General features: G+C 41.7%; 1 protein-coding gene across 2 annotated transcripts in view; it reads right to left on the bottom strand.

Moving 5' to 3' along the window:
• Positions 1 to 20280, bottom strand: part of SLX4IP (SLX4 interacting protein) — a 237844-nt gene extending 217564 nt beyond the window's left edge. For both annotated transcript variants that reach the window (XM_056121714.1, XM_056121715.1), the window contains exon 1: positions 20062 to 20280. The gene's annotated coding sequence lies outside the window, so the exon portion shown is untranslated. The remainder of the gene's footprint in view (positions 1 to 20061) is intronic.
• Positions 20281 to 20475: the final 195 nt, after the last annotated feature.

Below are 20475 nucleotides of genomic sequence, written 5' to 3'. Positions count from 1 at the left end.
ATAATAATAATTACACTGCCAGGGAGGTAGTTTATGGAGTTAGTGTGGCTGCTTTGCATGCTGAAGGCCTGGGTTCGAACCCTGATTCACCAAGTACCGTCACAAGTATCCTAAATACCTATGGATGTAGCCCCACACCCCACACACAAAAAAGTCAATTTCTTGTACTTTTATACACCAGGGGTGAATAATACTGAAACAAGATTAAAAACACACTTTCAAATAAAATAATATCAAAATGAAAACAATTAAGAAAAAAATTTGAAGAGCTAAATCACAATACACCAGACATTAAAGACATGTAAACAGACAAATCTTCATAAAAACACAAGTGATATACACTTCAACACAATATCATTTAAAATTCCCAGCTGACATCTTTATAGAATCTGATAAATTTAATTTTTATTTTTTAATTGAGTCACCATTGGGCTGGAGCGGGTACTATTGTTGTTACTGGCTCAAGCAGGCACCAGTAACATCTCCATTGTGAGACTTGTTGTTACTGTTTTTAGAATATCGAATATACCATGGGGAGCTTACCAGGCTCTGCTATGCAGGCGGGATACTCTCAGTAGCTTGCTGGGCTCTCCAAGAGGGACTGAGGAATCAAACCCAGGTTGGCTATGTGCAAGGCAAATGCCCAACCCTCTGTGCTATGGCTCCAGCCAAAAATAAGTAACTATTTTTATGTTTTTATTTTATTTATTTTTAATTTTTATTAGTGAAACACCATGAGCTATAGTTGTAGACTTACAAATTTTTGTACTTGGGTTTCAGTTATACAATGATTGAGTACCCATCCCTCCACCAGTGCCCATTCTCCACCACCAATGATCCCAGTATCCCTCCCTGCCTCACTATTTTTAAAGGCTGGACCTATAATCTGCTAGGGTATCTGCCTTGCAACGGCTGACCTGGGTTCTATCCCTGGCACCAAATTAGGTACCGGAAGCAGCAACTACAAGGTATGACCCAAAATCCAACTAAAAAAAAAAAAAGAATAATTTATGCATCAACTCCTCCCAGTCAGTTTTATAGGGCACAGGTTTGGGTTTTGTAGCCACAAGTGGCAGAACTTTGGGCCTATTCCCGGCGGTACTTGAGGACACCGTGTTGTGCCAGAGATTGTACCGTGGCAGGCTGCTTGCAAGGAAGGCCAGGGCCTACACTCCTGGCCTAGCTCTTACCCCAGGAATTCTAATTCTATATAAATCCTGTGAACCTCGTGAGAAGGACACAGAAAGGCATGAAGGGGGGCAGGGATGAGGCTCAGCTGGTAGAGGCCATGGCAGGGCTGCTGGCACAAAGGAGTTCCCAATGTGCCCCTGAGCGGAAGCACAGGCTGCAAATCAAAAGGTTTGAATTGCCAGCAGGGGCCAGGAAGAGAGACCAGTGGGTAGGGCAGTTCCCATGCATGCAGCAGACTCAACTATACACCCTGAATCCCAAGGAGTGATCCCTGAGCACTGCAGCTTTAGCAGACCCCATCTCCACTCCCAACCACACCCAGCTAAAGCAAAGAAGAAGTCATCTGCCAAAAGCAGAGGTGTGAAATCCAGTGATAAAGTTCAGTTCAGAGGGTGTTTTTTTAAATAATGTAGGAGTACTGTTATATGTTCCAGTTCAGAGGTTTGATTTTGTTTTGCGGCCACACCCAGCAGAGCTCTGAGCTTAAAGGCCAGGTTTTCACATACTATACAATTTTACTCCTTTTAAAATTGAAAATTAAAAAAAAATTGAAAATCTAGTAATAAATCATTACATTTACGGCCAAGTTGTTTTTAATAAACATGCCATTTCAGTTTAATTGGGAAAGTACTTTTTCAACAAATTATATAATTATATGAGAAAACTGGATATCTACATGAGGAAGAGTAAAGTTGAAGTCCTCTTATCACATTGATTAAAGACCTCAATATAAAAGACAAAACTAGGAAGTAGAAGAAAAGAGACATCTGGTGGGAATATTTTAATGAAAGAAGAGAAAATAGGGGAATATTTACAAAACAGTTAATACCTTCCTCAACCCCCATGACCCTTGTGAGGTTAATTTTATGTACATTTGTCTGAGCTAAGGAATGCTCAGATAAATAGTTAAACATGATTTCTAAGTGTGTCAGAAGGGTGTTCCTGAAGAGATTTGATTTGGCGGAAGGAAGTAAAGTAGATAAAGCTACCGAATTTAGACATTATTCAATGTACAGAGAGCCCAGTAGAATGAAAAGGTGGAGGAAAAGTTAAGTGTCTGCGGGGCCATCCATCCACTCCGCTCCTCTCACATCCACACTCCTGCTCCTTGAATTTGGACTCAATTACAACCCTGCCTTTCTTTGTACTTTACAGAAAGCCGATCATACAATTACTGGGCCTGCATAATGAGTCAATTCCTGTAATAAATATATTTGTACACATACACATACTCGTACATTTGTGTGTATAGCCATATAAATCTATCTCTTCATGGTTATGGTCCTCAGGGGGACCTCGCCTGCTATACCCCTCTACAAAGAGTAAATTGGAACCTCCCCACTCAGAGAACTGTACTAACAAAGAACAATGTCTGAAGTACTGACATCAAGGGATCCCCCAAGGAAACAGCCAAACCAGATGGCTCTAAACTGAAACCCACACCCACAAGTCCCACATCTGTGTGCAGACTAACTTCGAACGTTTAAAGTTCCACTCAGAAATACAAGTAAACAACCAGAAATTCCCTCCATCTAAGGAAAAACTGTCATGAAAGAAAACAAAACAAACAGGAAAAAAACCCGACTTGGGCTGAAACCAATACTAATGCAGGGACCAGGGAAGAATTTTTTTTTAAGAAGCTATCATAATTATTAGGAAAATAGGCAATATTTCTTCCATAAAACTATAAATAACTGTCCCCCCAAAAACCTTAATAGAAGCTGTATGAAAGATTAATTTCAGCGAGTCATTCAGAAAGTTCAGCCAAACTTAAAAAGTTGAAAAGTAGGAGAAAAAAATTAAAAGACCAGAGTAAGAGTTAGACCAAAACAAGAAAACTGAGATGGAAACAGACCCATATTAGGGCACACACATCACAGTCAAATTTTAAGCACTGCTGACAAGAGCCCTAAAGGAGCCAGTTGGGAGAGGTGTACTGTATCACTGTATCACTGTCATCCTGTTGTTCATCAATTGTCTCGAGCAGGCCCCAGTAACATCTCCTTCGTCCTAGCCCTGAGATTTTAAAAAGTGCCACATTCGAGCCTATCAGGGTCAGGAGAATGAGACCCATCATTGTTACTGGTTTTTGGCATATTGAATATGCCACGGGGAGTTTGCCAGACTCTGCCATGTGGGCAGGATACTTCTGGTAGCCTGCCAGGTTCTCTAGAGTAAGAACTAGATAATAAGATGTCTTTGTAGCTACACACTTCCAGGAGCAGGGTTTTATAGTCTCTGGGTCTTGGCCGTTGATGTGATTACACAGCACCGGGGGCAGTTGGTGGGTATAACGCCTACATACTGGAAGGCGGGGGATCTGGGTGGAGGAGGCCCCAGTCCCAATCTGAGCAGGCTTGGAGATCTACGTCCCGGGTCCCGCACAACTGGGTTAAAATCCTGCTCCCGGAAGAGAACAGCGCAGAATCTCTCTCCTGCCTCCACACCTGGCTGTCCTCACTGGGGCCCCTTGGAGGAGGGTGAGTTGAGTTTCTCTCTCTACCCCGAGCAGAGCCCCAGCAGCTGAAGACCTCCAGTTCCAGCCACAGCCATGCTTAAGACCACTCCCAACACGTTCGGACGAGTCTCATGCATGAAGGAACCTGCAGAGAGGTGTACAAGAACCTATTTTGCTCCAAACTACCAAAGCAACTCTAGAGACTAAAAAAAAAAATAGAGAAATATGTTCAAATTCTTGAAGAAAATTGTTTCCATTCTCCAACTGTATTTAAACATGAGAGAAATATTTTGGGATTTTCAAGGTCTTTTAAAAAATTAAATCTCAGGGGGCCAAAGAATGCAAGGGAGAAGGATTTTGCCTTACAAGTGGTGGACCCTAGTTTTATCCCCAGCACCACTCAAGCACCACCAGAGGTCACTAGTGAACATAAAGCCAGGAGTAAACCCTGAGTACACCCTGGGTACATCCTGAGGGGTGTGACCCAAAACAAACAAAATACAAATAAATAATAAATAAAAAGCAGCCCACTCTTGAACAATGTGGGGGATGGGAGACCAAATACAGCGCAAAAATCCATATATAGCTTTTAACTCCACAAAGGGTTGACTACTAATAAACTTCCAGTATTGACTGGAAGTCAGTACCAAAAGACATGAACATGCCCTGCATGGGTGAGGTTCTGGGCTCAATCCACAACAAAATATAAAGTCGATTAGCAAATATCTTGCATGCTAAAGGACTTCTTACAAGACAGTGTGCTTGTAAGAGGGAAAAAAAAATAGAAAATGTTATCAAGATAATGACAAGAGAAATACAGTTATCTGCTGCATTGATCAATATCATAAGCTTATGCCATCTGCTTATAAGAAAATTTCCATATTAAGATCACCCATACTGTTCAAATTCTTGTTGTTCCTGCGCTAACTATATATTACTTGCACATAATTAAAAGGGAAGAGCCCCCTTCAATATGATAAATCAGGATTGAATATCTACTGTAAAGAGTTTAGGGAGTCCCTCACCAGAAGTACAGAGTTCTCAGGACGTTCAATAATAAAGAAAAAGATGGTTGGGGGCGGGGGGGTAGGATGTAATATCAGTAAGCTAAAGCATGAGTGGCTGATTTATTTTTTAATTCTAGTGCTTTTCCCAAACGTCCTTCCTTTTCTGTGAGGCGGGTAGAACACATGAAAGACTGCAGTAATTTGGTCCTAAGGCATATTTGCAATAAAATAGACCATGAACCACTTTACAGTGAAGAAAACATTTTCAACTTCACAATAAGGTTCCTGTAGAATCCTCTTTCAGACACATTTTTTAAAACTGGTACACCAATAGCAGCTTTCAAAAAAACAGAATTCTTGAAAAAGTATCATCACAGTCAAATCTCGAAAACATGATCTTCAGGAATCTAGAAATAAAAGCCTCAGTACTTACATAAAATAATATGGTTACAGACATAGAATAGGGGGAAGAGAGAGAAGCTGAAAAACATTTTGCATAGTTTTAATCCATTTTTTTAGTATCATGTGGTATTTTGCCTTTCACCAAAATGTTTTCATTTCCAAAATATTCCCAACCTTGTTGCTAAAAGTAGTGTTAAAAGTAGGTAAAGGGGGTCTGGAGCGATAGCACAGCAGGTAAGGCATTTGCCTTGCACGCAGCCAACATGGACAACACAGGTTCGATTCCCAGCATCCCATATGGTCCTCCGAGCACCTCCAGGAGCAATTCCTGAGTGCATGAGCCAGGAGTAACCCTGAGCATCACCGGGTGTGACCCAAAAAGAAAAAAAAAGTAGGTAAAGGGATTACATGATAACCTTTCAATACTCTATTACAAACCACAACTCCCAAAAGAAAGAGAGAGAGAGAGAGAGAGAGAGAGAGAGAGATTGAGAGAGGGAGCATGCATGAAGAGTGCCTGTTTTATGGGGCTGGGGAGGGGGGTTGGCGGAAGGGAAACTGGGAACACAGTTGCTGGGAAATATACACTGGTGGAAGGATGGGTGTTGAACACTATGACTCAAACCTAATCATGAACAGCTTTGTTAAGGTCTATCTCAGAGTGATTCAATTTTTTAAAAAAAAGTCTTGATACATAATTTTTTGAATGTCCTCAACCTCAAAAAAGGCACAATTTAGAGAAAAAAAAATCTTAGAGGTCATCTACTTGGACCCCTGCCATCTATCCCCCTGACAAGAACTTGGAACTCAAGGCCAAGGTTTAAGAGCTGAGAGTCAGGGTCAAAAGAAGAGTCTCACTGACTCACTGAGCGAAGTAGCACCATCTGTCACCTGCAGAGCTACAAAGGTCAATGACTAACTGGCCTGTCAAGGTCAGTGGCCATTAGTAGCTTCAGTCTTCCCTCTCCCCCCAGTTCCTGATTCAGAGTACAATTTCAAATAAAGGTACATGAATGCTGCTTTTCTCTTGGTAACGAAAAAGTGAAAGAGGGAATGAAAATTGGGTCCGCAGTAGGGGGATGTGGAATAAAGAGCATTCTACTAAGAGAAAAAAAAAGTGAGCCGAATTAATTCACTATTATGTTACTGTCCAGTTCTTCCTTAACAAAAAAATAATTTACCAAGATAAAGCCCATAAACATCTGGACAGGCAGTTGCAGACCTTGAGCCTGCCTGTTATGAAAAGGTCAGTTTCAGATAAGGGAGGTATCTATCCTACGCTTCACTACAGCACCAAGCGCAAGTGGTGAAAGTTAAACTAAAGAGGGAAGGGGAATTTGAAGCAAGCTGGAGCCATCTACTAATTTCTGAATGCAAGAGAAGTACACTTACCCCTTGGAAGGAGCAGGTTCTCAAAGGCGAACAGCCCTCCGAGTAGGGTGATCAAGAAATGACTGTTGGAGAAATGCCACAGACAGAAGCACAAAATTAGTTTAATTTTGCTGTTCTTAGGGAAAGTTAAAAAAAAAAAGAATCTTTATAGAGGAATGCCATAAAAATATCCTATTGACTATCCAGATGAAAAATGAAAATCACCATTCTTCACACTGGACAATAGTGTTTTACACATACACACGCACACACACACACACACACACACACACACACACACCCTCACTGCCTTAAAAGTAGAAATATCACCAAAGTGAAACATCTGAAGGGTAAACGGCACAGAACTTAAGGTACTTGTCTTGCATAAGGCCAACCCCAGTTTGATTCTGGCACCTCATATGATCCCCAGAGCACAACCAGGAGTGATCCCTGAGTACATAGGCAGGAGTAAGCCCTGAGTAGCACGGGGTGTACCCATCTCCCACCTCTCCCACCCCCAATAAAGCAAATCATAACTTTAACAGGTAGGGGAAAAAAAGATAAAAACAAATCTGAAAACCGACATTTCTTAGAAAGAAGCATCAAATCTCACCCCCCCTCCCCCGTCCCCCCCCCCCAAAAAAAAGCACGTTTAGTGATGAGCCATTCAAAGCAGTTTCTTTGAAGCAGGTAAACTTACTGCAATTTAAATCACAATCTTGAACAGAAAATCTGAAGAACAGAAAGGACTGAAGCAAACAAGCAAACAAAAAGGGTGGGGAGGATGGAGGATGTACTACCAGGCAGAGAAAAGGGACTATGATAGAGTAAATAAAATAATGTACTGACAAAGGGTAAACAAATAGGCCCACGGGACAGACTATACAAACCAGAAGCAAACCCACACATTTATGGAAATGAGGAAATCACACTCAGATCAGTGGGAAATGAAGAAACTCCTCATTCAGTACAACTCTGGTCAAACAACTGCCTATTCACTTGGAAAAAAAATTAAAACTGGAATGTATTTCATATGAAACATGAAAATCAATTGTAAATAAGCTGAAAACTCAAATGGGTGGTTAAAAACCCTTTTTTAGAGAATTTTTATAAAACTAAAGTAAGAGACATAGTTTAACTAGGCACAAAAAGTACAAAAGGTAAAGAATTTAGAACTGGCCATCTTAAAATTAAAACTTCTTCCCAGACTGAAAGAAAAGGCTTGCAAACAATATATTCAACAAAGGGCTTATAAAACTAGAACATATATATTAAAAAAAAAAAAACTTAAAAACAGTGGGGAAAATATCCAGTCAAAAAAAATGAGCAAAGGACAAAAACAGCTATTTCCTCTAAAAAGATATTAAATATATATCTATTCTATATCATTAGCTATCAAAATAAAGCTATCAAAATGTAATGAGGTATCATTACATGCCTATTAGAATGGGAAACGAAAAAAGTACCAAAGTTCTAATGCTGGTGAGATGCAGAAAACACATATCTCCCCAGTGCTCGTGGGACCATAAAAATGGTATAGCTGTTCTGGAAAAAAGACTGATGGTTTCTTAGAAAACACATACTTGCTACTCAGCCCCCAAATCTCACTCCTTGGAATCTGTTCTAGAAACATGAAACACATAAAAACATGTGTACAACTGTTCATAGCAACTCTATTTATAACTCTGGAAAGCTGGATTCCTTCAGAGGGTATAGGGCTGGGGGAGATCTCGGGGGCACCCTTGCAAGCATGAGTCCATGAGTTTAATCCCCCAAGCCCCACCCACATTACTAAGGACAATTCAGGCAACTTTACTGTTTGGGATCTCTGGTGCAGAATAAAAGATGCCATCTCCAGTGCTCCAGAACCAGATGTGTGGCTCAGTGCAACTAAAGAGTGCAACCCACCACAGGCCACACCCAGTGATGCTCAGGGGCTACTGGTGTGTATGGGTACTGGTGACACTCAAGGGACCATGTAGTGTAAGGGATCAAACTTGGGGTCCCACCTACCAAGCTTGGGCTTCAGCCCTTTAAGCCATCTCCCCGGCACCAATGTAACATTCTAGAAATACTAAAACTGCAGGAGTGAAAACCAGATTAGTGATGACCAGTGGTTATGGATGGAGGAAAGGTGTGTGGTCCTAGGGAGAGGTAGCATAAGGAAGCCTGAGTCCGATGCCTTAATTGTGGTACTGATTATACAAATTCAGTGTTATATGCACATTAAAAAAAAAAAGCACAGAACTAAAAAACTGCATGTGAAATAAAGATTGTCAAATTTAATTTGCTCTCCTGGGTGACCAATGTCAATTTTCTAGTATAAATATCTGCACTGTAGTTATCCAACAGACTCCCATAAGAAGAAGCCAAATAAAGAACCTGTGGAACTTCTTTACATCTCTTGCCAATTTCCTGTAAATCCACCATTAAAAATAAATATTTAAAAATAAAAAGGCTTGAAATATGAGCACTTCATCAAAATGCACCATACACAAATGAGGTCTCAAACTGAGAGAGCACAGTTATAAGCCACATAGCCGGTAAAAGAAAAGCATCAAAAATGAAACAACTCTGGGCTGGAGCGATAGCACAGCGGGTAGGGCGTTTGCCTTGCACGCAGCCAACATGGCCGACCCAGGTTCGATTCCCAGCATCCCATATGCTCCCCCGAACACCGCCAGGAGTAATTCCTGAGTGCACGAGCCAGGAGTAACCCCTGAGCATCACCGGGTGTGACCCAAAAAGCAAAAAAAAAAAAAAAAAAAAAAAGAAACAACTCAACAGAAATTTAAATGGGCAAAGGCACCCATGTCCCAGTCAAGTCTTCGAGTCTAGAAAAGTGTTCAGAGCTGGAGCTGGCAAAAGCGTTCAATCCCTTCCATTATTTGTGCTTTGATGGTGAATGGGAAACATACAACTATGAGTTTCTTCTTTTCCTTTTTGTTCTGTTTTGAGGTTCTACCTGGCAGTGCTCAGGACCTACCCTTGACTCTGAGCTTAGGAATCACTCCTGGAGGGCTCAGAGGACCATACCGGGTGCAAAGCAAGCAGCCTACCCACTGTATTATGGTTCTAGTCCAACCATGAGTTTCTTACCTTGGGGGTGGGGGGTCAGGGGTTGAGGGGGAGGGGAGAAGGATGTGTTAACAACTATTCCTTTATAAAAACTGAAAAACATGTTTAAATAAGAAATATATTTAATAATATGCCCCCCCGCCCCCCCCCCCTCTGCAACACATATACCCACAGGACAGACAGATGATAGAGAGGTGTCATCAGTGGACAAGGGTATAATCTTTGCACGCTGGAGGTCCAGGTTTGAATTTTACCTCAGCTTCCCAGAACATTGCTAGAAACAAACTGGGAGTCACCTTGTAACACCGCCTGGTGTGGTCCAAAAACAAAACAAAAGGCAAAAACAAAACAAAAGTATCTTAAAGACTTATTTTCCTAGCTGGAGCACCCCCCTCCCCTGCCAGCTTTGTACTAGAGGTTCAGATTTAATCTCAGTCCCTACAAGGTCCCTCAAGCACTGCTGGGAGCACAGCCTACGAGTAGCCCCAAGGCACCATCAGGTACCACCTATACCAAACAAATAAGTTACTTTCCAAGGTTGCCTTAAGGTTGCTTTCAGGAGGGAGCCGCAAACTCAATTTCAGAGCAGCAACGTTCAAGGGCCCTGCTCCTAGAGTTGCCCACTGCACTCTAAAAGCAGTGCAGTTTTATTTAACTTTATTGCCTGTTCTGAAGAAGCTCAGGACAACCTCCAAAAAAGATCAATTTTCCAACTATCTGAAAGCATATAATTTATCTAAGTATGCAGAGAAGCTAAAGTATATTATAAATCTTACAAATAGCACAACTCTCCTCTATTCCGCATTCTTGAGTCCACTTTCTCTGGCCAGAAAACAGACATTCTTTCACAGAGGACACTGATAGTGTATGAACCACCAAAAATATGCATGCGTGTCTATCTTTAGTGGAGAAAGAAAGATCCTAAGATCCCAAAGAAAATTAATTTGGTGAGTGAATGGAAACAGATTAAACAATATCTCATGATTGTTCTGTCATTTAAATACAAAGCAGAGATAAACTTAATAAAAAAAAGTCAGTGACCTTTTGGATTATTCTGTGGGAAAATCCACGGCACTCTGAAATACACATTTATCTTCCTTTTAGCATTATTTGCCTGAGTCACAAGTCAAAGCAACTATTCCAGATTAAAAGGACCAGAGATTACCTTTGAATTTCTAATCTACAGATTTAAAATTTCATCAAGAAAATGACAACACTTTCTCCTAGAATCTTAAAAAACTTTTATTAACTCTGGAAGCAGAGGGGCTGGAGAGATAGCACAACAGGTAGGGTGTTTGCATGCAGCTGGCCCGGGTTCGATTCCCAGCATCCCATATGGTCCCCTGAGCACCCCCAGGAGTAACTCCTGAGTGTAGAGCCAGGAGTAACCCCTGTGCATTGCCAGGTGTGACCCAAAAAAACTCTGGAAGCAGAAACTAATTAGAAAAGACTCTATCTGTGAAGGAAAAACTATAATTCAAGAACAAAACATCAATTCATTTGATTTCCATCTTCACCCCATTGTCATAATCCCACAATCCAATTTTAACGCCCCCCCCCACCACTCATAAATAAACAACAACAACAACAAAACTACCAAGGAAGGAATCACAGGCTAATAAAATATAAAGGGGAAAACCATACAATTTATGTAGGCAGGTAGGTAGGGAAAGGTCCTGGCAATGAAACTCAGGTCAACAAAACTTCTAGAAGGAAAATTCTAAGGCTGATCCACCTTGTGGATATGGATAAGACCTTGAGCAGCAGGCCCTGAGGAGATTAGCCTCCTTGCCATGAAGGAAATTCCTCGGATACCCTGAGGACCTCTCCCTTAATCTGATTAACTTGAGTGATTCAGCCCAGAGAAGACTTCAGAACAATCCAGACCAAGACATCCTGAGAAGATACTCTAGGAAAGCCACCTTGAACAAAGGAAGCACGCACATATGCTGCCCGAGCCCATATGCTGCTTGCACCCACACAGCCGAGCACATGTGGTACCTGAGCACATGTGTGGTCCGCATCTCTCCTCTTGACATGTGTACTTCCATGCTTTGTGTCTAATGCTGGGATGTCTGTAGGGGCTCTCTCTGCCCTTGGAGAAGCCCGGGCTCGAGCTCTCTCTTGAACACATTACTCTCAACTCTCTCCCACTTTCTCTCCCTCCTTCTCTTCAAAACCTCCAAATAAAAACTGTAATTTCACTGCTCATCTACTCCTGAAATTCCTTTCTGCGAGGCGAGACAAGAACCCAGGTGGGTCCCGGGTGGCAGAGGCAGATGGGGAGACCATCTTATCCTCCCCGGTTCACATGAGCCACCCGTGGCGGCCCACCGACATCAGAATGAACAAAGGTCTTACTGTTGACAACAAATTTGAAAAGATAACTTCGGTATGAAAAGAACTGCCTTTCCTAATATTCATACAGTAACTGTGAAAGCCAAGATTTAAAAAGTTGAAATGAAAATAAACAGGGATTCCCCAACAATGAAAGATGGATAATGTAAATGACAAAACAATCAGAACTTCTTTTTCTTTTCTGAGTCCTTAAAAGTAGGTCAAATAGTATTGAATTCTCTACCCAGATTAGGTTGACACTGGCACATACCACAAGTGGCACACACTAAGATGTCACATCTAATGGGACAGACTATACCAAGAAAAATGGCTATTCTTGCCAGAATTTCATAATACATTGTAGTTTTCACACCATCTGACAAAGAGGAGCACTACTATGAAGCCCCCAGAGTGAGACACAAATTGCAGTGCCAGTGTTAACATGTGAATTTCATGAAACAGTCCTACCTTTTAGTCATTCTATACGGTAACCCAGAATTTAGCCATATTCTGGGCATCTGCTTTCTCTGTGCCCATAGAGAATCCCCATCCAACGCTTGCATGGAATACTTCACTCATGGCTAATGTCTAACTTTTATTCAATACTTTGTCAAAATACAGACATATGAACTAATCTGTGGGGCAGTCATTTTCTCAAGTTCTAGAAAAACACACATGCATTTAATCCTGTCCACTCATGTGACCTCAAAAGACTAGTCAACTGTTTCCACTTTTCTTATTAAAGAAAGTTTCCAGTTCTCTTATTAAGGAAATGTGATACTAACAAGTGCCTTGTTAGAGGGTCCATTGGGGGCAGTAAGAGATCGAATATATAACAATGGGTCCAATATCTGAGACATAATGCATACCCAGTCTCTGTTAACCAACATCTTCATAAACACAACCACACAGCACATAATCACTCCCTCTTGGTTTTTTTTTTTTTCCTTTTGGTGGTGAGTTTTGGAGTGGAAAGTTTTGTTGTGTTGAGATCACTCCTGGCAGAACCTGGGGGACTATATACAATGTCCAGGATCAAGCCATGGTAAGCCAAAATTAAGCCAAGTGTCCTACCGCCTGTAGGTGGTAGATCACGTGGATGCCCACCTACGAGATGGTCAGACTTCTTTGTCAAGACCCTGAATGATCGGTTTGAGGCTCTGCATGTTCCTAGAACGAACAGATGCCATTGGGCTACGCTAGCACGCAACAGGGATGAATGGAGACATTACTGGCACCTGCTCAAGTAAATCGATGAATAACGGGGGATCAAGTGATCAAGTCCTACCTCCTGTACTACCTCTCTCATCCAATCAATTCATTTTGCACCCCAGTTCCCATGGTGATAATTACTGTGTTCCACTCATCTACAGCATAGGGGGAAAAGTGATACTGACATGATCATTTTTAAAAATCTTATTTTTCTGGCCAGAGAGATAGTACAGCAGGTAGGAAGCTTGCCTCGCACACAGCTGACCCAGGTTCAATCTCCAGCACCCTATATGGTCCCTGAGCACCACCAGCGCAGCTAGGTGTGGCCAAAAAACAAAACAAACCCAAAAAGAAATCTATTTTTTCTGGATAGGAAGTCACATACTTGACTTGCATGTGTGAGGTGCTGATTTTGATCCCCAGCACCACACACATACACACACACACACACACACACACACACACACACACACCCCTAACCTTTCCAACATAAAAACAACTGATGTAAGCAGGTAGATTAGGGAAGCCCCCCATCTGCCCTCCCCCATTGTGGCAATGAAATTCCTGGGAAGTAATAAAGCCACTAGTTCTAAGGCTGACCCACCTTGTGGATACAGAAAGCAAGACCTGAAAAGATCTTCTCCAGCAGCTGACCCTCCGCCCTGCCCCCCCACCCCCAGTAGAGACTGGAACCCTCCCTACAAAAAAAGGCCTGAAGGAAATTCCTTGAGGACTCTCAATTCCTTCTTTTAATAGGCTGAACCAGAGGCTCAGCCAGCCCATATCAGGGAAGGCTGGAGCCACCCTCCAAGAGAAGATCTGGAAAGAATAAAGATCAAAAAATGGAATTTCAAAGAAGACCATGGACCACTCCTAATTCACCCCTGGCAACCACCCTAGCAATGGAGTTTTACCTAGCTAGACAGCTCCAGGTGGGGCACCTTGGGAAAACCTAAAAGCCACCTGGAGCAAAGGAAACATGCACATATGCTGCCCAATCCCATGTGCTGCTCGTACCCACATGGCTGAGCACATGTGGCACCCAAGTATATGTGTCACCCACATCTCCCCTCTTGAGATGTGTACTTTCATGCTTCCATATCTAATGCTAGGACGTGTGTAAGGGCTCTCTCCATCTTTGGAGAAGCAAGCATTCTTTCTTGAGCACATTACTTTCTCTCTCACTTTCCCTTTCCTCCTTCCCTTTCCTCAAAACCCTCCAAACAAAATCTGTTTTACTTCACTACTTGTCTAGACCTGAAATTCTTTTCTGCCTTCTCTGCGAGGCAAGACAAGGACCATGTAACCCTTGGCAAAACTGACTTTGTTGCAAAAAGCAAATCCTCACTCCAACTTGAGTCCGTGACTCCCCAAGAAATCGGATGGCGGGGATCAACTCCCATGCTGAGAAGACCAAGTGGACTGAGTCAGGGGTGGCTTGATGGCCACCTGGTGGGGTTGACGGGACAATGGTCCGTGCCACTCAGGGGCTCATAGGTGACTATCAGTCCTAGCCTTCCCAGTAGTCCTGGGGTGGCAAAGGCAGATTGGGAGAAAGTGACCATATCTCCTCTCCACCTCACATAAGCTGACTTTCACAAGATGCAAAATAGATCATGGGTTGCTAACGGAAGAAACTGAAGGTTACTCTAAGAGGCTTGTTGGAAAAAATGTGTGTGTGTATGTGTGTGCACGCGTGTGCTGGAGGAGGGGGGCGTCTGATAAAACTGCTCTGTGTCCTAACTAATAAAGTCATAACACAACACACTAGTCAAAATATATGAAACTATAAGTCAAAAGGAGTGAATTTTACCACACGTAAGTTTACAACTTATTTTCTCTTGTTTTGGGATCATATGCTCAGAGGTTGCTCCTAGCTTGGTGCTTAGGAGTCATTCTTTGTGGTACTTGGGGACTATGAATGGCAGGGCTTAAACCTAGGTCCCCTGCATGCAAAGCATACACTCCAGTCCTTTAAGCTCTCTACCCAGTCCTAAAATAAAAATTTACTTGAAAAACTAGAAAATCTAATATTTTCTAACTAGTGAGCAAACCGAACTAGTGATAATACTTTTAATGTCCAAGATACATTTTGATACTGATGCTTTATTCTATCCACACATTCTATTGTAACAAAGTCAAATTTATTCAAAGACAAAATGTCAATACTATTATAGAAATGCTGCATTGCTTTTCTACCACAGAAGCAAAAAATACTTTAGAAATCTACTTGATTCCACACTATACGTGGCATACCCTATTTGCAGACAAAAAGGGAATTTCAGAATTAGACTTGACGCCTTCTCCAGATGGAACCATGAGCCTGCAAGCAGGTACTAGGACATTTTTTCCAAACTGCAATGGGGCCGCTCCGGCTCCCAGGCAACCTCTGATTCCGGAAGTCATGCCCATAACCCGCCCCCCAGTGCCATCCTACAGCAAACAGCAACAAAGAAGAAAACCGGCTGGAGGGCCCCACAGCTCCCAGAGAATGCTCCAGGTCCCAAACAGAGCCGATATCACTGGGAGGTCTCAGATGGGGTAGGTGCTGCATCCTGCCTTCTCCAGATGGAACCCCGGTGACCATGAGCCTGCAAGCGGGTACCAAGACATTCTTTCCAAACCACGAGGCCACTCATGCAGCTGCATGACATCTCCTTATATACCAAGTGATCAATGGAAAGTAAATCACCCAACGTTTCTCCCTGAAAATCAGACTTAACTCTTTTGCAAACCACAACACCCAAAAGGAGAAAGAGAACAGAGGGGAATGCCCTGTCACAGAGGCAGTGTGGGATGGGGGGGATGGGGGGTGGGAGGGATGCTGGGATCCATGGTGGTGGGAAATGACACTGGTGGAGGGATGGGTATTCAAAATAAATAAATAAAAATAAATAAATAAAAGAATTAGACTTCATAGATCTGTTATGTTACCTAATTAATCCATTTATTAATCTGAAGAAAATATTGTTCTCAATCTCTAAAAAGTACTATGTATCTCTAAGACTTTAATAATTTTTTGTTTATTTTGGGGCTCCACCCGGAGATTCTCTGAGGTTACTCCTGGCTCTGCACTCAGGAATTGCTCCTGACTATACCTTCAGGGAGCATATGGGATGCCAGGGTTCAAACCCAGGTAGGCCATGTGCAGGTTAAATGCCCTACCTGCTATTTCTCTAACCCATCAGGCTTTAACAATTTAATGCAGCTCAAAATGATTAGGTATGTGATGTACCTACCAAAAGACACAAGTAGAAGTCAACGTAAGGGCTGGAGAGATAGCTCAATGGGCGAGAGCACATGCACTGCAGACAGAAAGCCAGGGTTAGATTGGGCTTTAATCAGTTCCCCACAGAACCCCCAAACAAAGAGTCAGAAGTATTATCCTACTAGGTATAGCTCCAAATAAAAAATGGGTTGGGGACGGGGAGATAATATAGCAGGTAAAGTGCTTGTCTTGCATGCAGTCAACCCAGGTTTAATCACTGGCACCCCATATGGCCCCTGAGTACTGCCCGGAGTGATTCCTGAGCAGAGCCAGGAGTAAGCCCCGAGCACTGCTAGATGTGGCTGTTAAAAAAAATGAAACAAAACAACAACAAAAATCGGTTAAGTAATTAAAATCAATGCATTCTCAAAATCATGACATGTTTCACTGCAAAACATAGTTCATAAAGCAACTATGAACTAATTATTTCATTGGCAAAGATACAACGTCCCAATGCAAATAGATTTTCCCATTGTCACCTGCGCAGTATGTAGGTTTGCCAACAGATAAGTAAGACTTTTCCCCTCAATTTAATAAGCTCAGAAACAAAGCAATGTGAAAAGAAGCACAGGGAAAATAAAACAAACTAACTACACTTACTTCAGCTGGTGAATGTGTGAACAAATTACAGGGCAGCACATAAGGGAATATAGGTGTTCATATTACTTGATAGTCAAAAAAGAATGAATTATACATTACTATTTGCAGGAATCATGTTGGTTCTTATTTATGAGCAAATACAGCCGGACACTCCTCTTTCCCCACTTCCCAAAACAGCATCTAGTATAAATTTTTTTTTTTTTTAGAAATAGTAAAAAAAATGCAAACATATCTAGCTTTGTCAAAGGCGGGCATTTAGACGTTGCATAGAAACAGCAGCCAGAGGGAATGTGAGAGGGCAAGAAAAAATTTTCAGTGATGCTTCACCATTGCACATGTAAAGGACATGCAAGTATGCACTTTAAATCTGTACAGTTAGTAGTCCTCTGCTCAGTGAAAAAATACCAGGCCATCAGAAGGAAAAGGGACGAAGATGGATGGAAAAAATGAATAGACAGGTCCTTTTTGGTATTAAAATGACATTGGAATTTCCATGAAGGAAATTGTGATAATTCTTAAATCTTAAAATATAAAATACATGTTCAGTTTACTGTACTGTATCTCAAATGAAGTTGCTTTGAAAGAGAAATGACCATATATATGTATATATATATATACATATATTTATATACACATATATATTCATCTGGCCTAGTAAGTTGTATTTAGACAATCCTCTTCTTCAAGCGTTTCATGTACTAAAAAGTCATGGAACCGCAGTACCTTTCCCCTTCATGATTTGTATGCATAAACAAAACCTTAACAACCTAAAGATTTAGTAACCAAAAAAGGTACAATAGCTAATGTTTACGTAGCTGTGACTGGCACTGTTTTAAGCACTTTTCTGTAAAAATTTACCCTGACCCCCACATAAACCCAATTTAACAGGTAACTGATGGACAAGTGTTAAGTGATCTGCTCAAGGTCAGAAAACTTGAGGCACTGGGGTTTGAACACAAGGAGTTCAACCATACAATTCATTTCCTTGCACACTATACCTGGTACGCAGAATATAATACCAGTGTGTGGAAATCAAAAGCTATGAATATTGCATTTATAAAATCCCTTTCTGCACATTTACTGATTTCCATTTTGTGATACTCACGAGGCCATAATAAAATACTAAAAACAGAACTTTGATTCTTTTCCCAATTCTTAGAGGCAGAAAGGAGACAAAAAGGCCAAACAATCTGCTTAGCAAAGAATAAATGGGGGCTGGAGTGATAGCACTGCAGGTAGGCGTTTGCCTTGCATGCAGCCGACCCGGGTTAGATTCCCAGCATCCCATATGGTCCCCCGAGCACTGCCAGGAGCGATTCCTGAGTGCATGAGCCAGGAGTAACCCCTGTGCATCGCTGGGTATGACCCCCCCCAAAAAAAAGAATGAATGGCAAGTTATTTGCCATAAATTAATCCATCACAAAAGATGGATTACTGCAAAGTTGGTTCACACATTCCCAATTCAATTATCTTCAATGCCTTTAAAATGTTATTTTAAGAAAAGCAGAAAAGGAATAAACATACAGCAAGGGTGCAAAGCAAAAAGTCATTTTGTTATTTCTCAAATACTTTACAGGTTTAGAGTCTCGCTTCCTAAACAGAGGGTATGTACGCCACATAACTTAAGGGGTGGAGGAAGTGGGGTGGAGGGGGAGTCCTTCAAATATTTGGCAATCTTTGTGAAAGATTTCCGAAAGTTCAATAACCAAAAATTAATTCAAAATCAACTATTGGTGAATTCCAGGTGTTTCTGGCAGCCGTCACTCATGTTGCAATGCATTTTCTAAAACTGCATTTATTTTTTCAAGTCTCCCAGGTAATTTTCATGAGCAACCAAAGCCGAGAACTTTGGAAGATAGATGAAAGCAAAGATTTGGAAACCACGGTCCAAGATTCTCCAAGTCAATAGTTAAACTATTGAATTTAGCAGGCCTGAGTTCAACTTCTAACAAAGTATAAGTAAAATCAAGCACACAAGGTACAAAACGATGTCAAAACAGAAGTCAAAGAAGAAAATAATGTACTGATAAATTCTCCAACTTTTTTTAAGGTTGCCTGCAGTGCTCAGGACTGAACTCAGACTGTGTGTTCAGAGTTTACTCAACAGCTGTAGGTGCCAGGGATCTAACTGGGGGGCCCAAAGTGTGCAAGACAAGCGCCTTGATCTAGGTTACTATGTCTCCAGCCCCTTGTTCAACTGTTTAGAATGCAAAATCAGAATCCTGATGTCATTCATGTTCTTGGTCTAAAAGCAAAGAAAAAGTGCCCTATCCATCACATTCAAAACACGGGATGACAATACACCGTGAATCTGTTTATGAAGCACAGGTAGAAAAGAGACTGGCATTATTTCAAATCCATGCCTTGATTCCGCACTCCATAAATTCTAAAGTGCATTTCTTGGAGAAAATTATGATTAGGTGGCTTGGGATGAAGTCTCAAACTCCCAGATGTTGCTGACGTTGCTAATACATACACCGCAATTAAAGCAGCAAGACCCTGACTCCCTAGAATATTGGTTTTAAGATTACAAAATTGGCCAACCAATACGATTATGTCTACGATCTAAGGGAAAAAAAGACTCCAAACAATATACTAATTTACTAACCGAAGAAAAAAGGGAAACTGGCAAGACAAGAGGAAGGAGTACCAAAATAGTTGTTTGCTTGCAAGTCTGGTTGGGCTTAAAACCATTGAGTACTGTTAAAAACCTTGCAGCTGTCGAAGTGGTTAAAAAAAACCAGAAAGATGTTTTGTTTCCTGCTAAATCTTTCTGGCCTAGCACATATTAGGTACTCAATAAAAACACTTAATGGATGAATAAATGAGATGTATTTACAAAGACCACCAAAAATGTTTGAGAAGGGGACTTCATTTGCATATATGAACGCAGACAGCAACAGTCTGGTACAAAATACCTTAGCACACCCATTATACTGCATTTCTTTTTTTGTTACAAAAGAGGCATCCTGCATCCTTCTGTATAACTGTCTAATTCTGAAAACAGTGGAGAAAAGTAGAAGCACAAGAGAAAGGTTCAAAAATCAAAGAAAAATAATAAGGGGAGAGCATATGGGCGATACAGTTCAGCTGAGGTTAAGGAATATCTTAGGTTGTCGGGAACTCCAGGTTCTTACCTATGATGGTGGCAGAGTTTGGGCTCGGATTTTTATTTGTTTTTGTTACTGTCCAGGGTGGTCACGGAGGTGTAGTACGTGGCTGTGGAAACTCAAAACTATACAGCTGGCTCTCCAGCCAACCTTCAGAGATTTGGGGGGATTCTAGCTCCTGGTTGATTTTCCCCTGGCCAAGGTTTCCCCGCGCGATGTCAAACGCAGCAGCCTCCCGAACATTAAAACCTTATGGGCAATTTCGCCCGCCGTCGGCTTGAAGCCACGCCAGGAGTTAAGATGGCCGCAGAACACTTAGGCAAGAAGCTTGCAACTGCCCAAAAGAAATATGGCCTCCGCCTAAAAGTACCGCGTCTTTCAAGGTCCACCCCGAACAAAAATGGCGGCGAAGACGGATTCATTCGAGGCGGGAACGAGTTA

This window comes from Sorex fumeus, unplaced genomic scaffold (assembly GCF_029834395.1).
Source record: "Sorex fumeus unplaced genomic scaffold, SorFum_2.1 ptg000044l, whole genome shotgun sequence".
Lineage (NCBI taxonomy): Eukaryota > Metazoa > Chordata > Mammalia > Eulipotyphla > Soricidae > Sorex > Sorex fumeus.
Note: the sequence above shows the minus strand (reverse complement) of the source record. Positions and strands in the feature narration are given on the sequence as shown.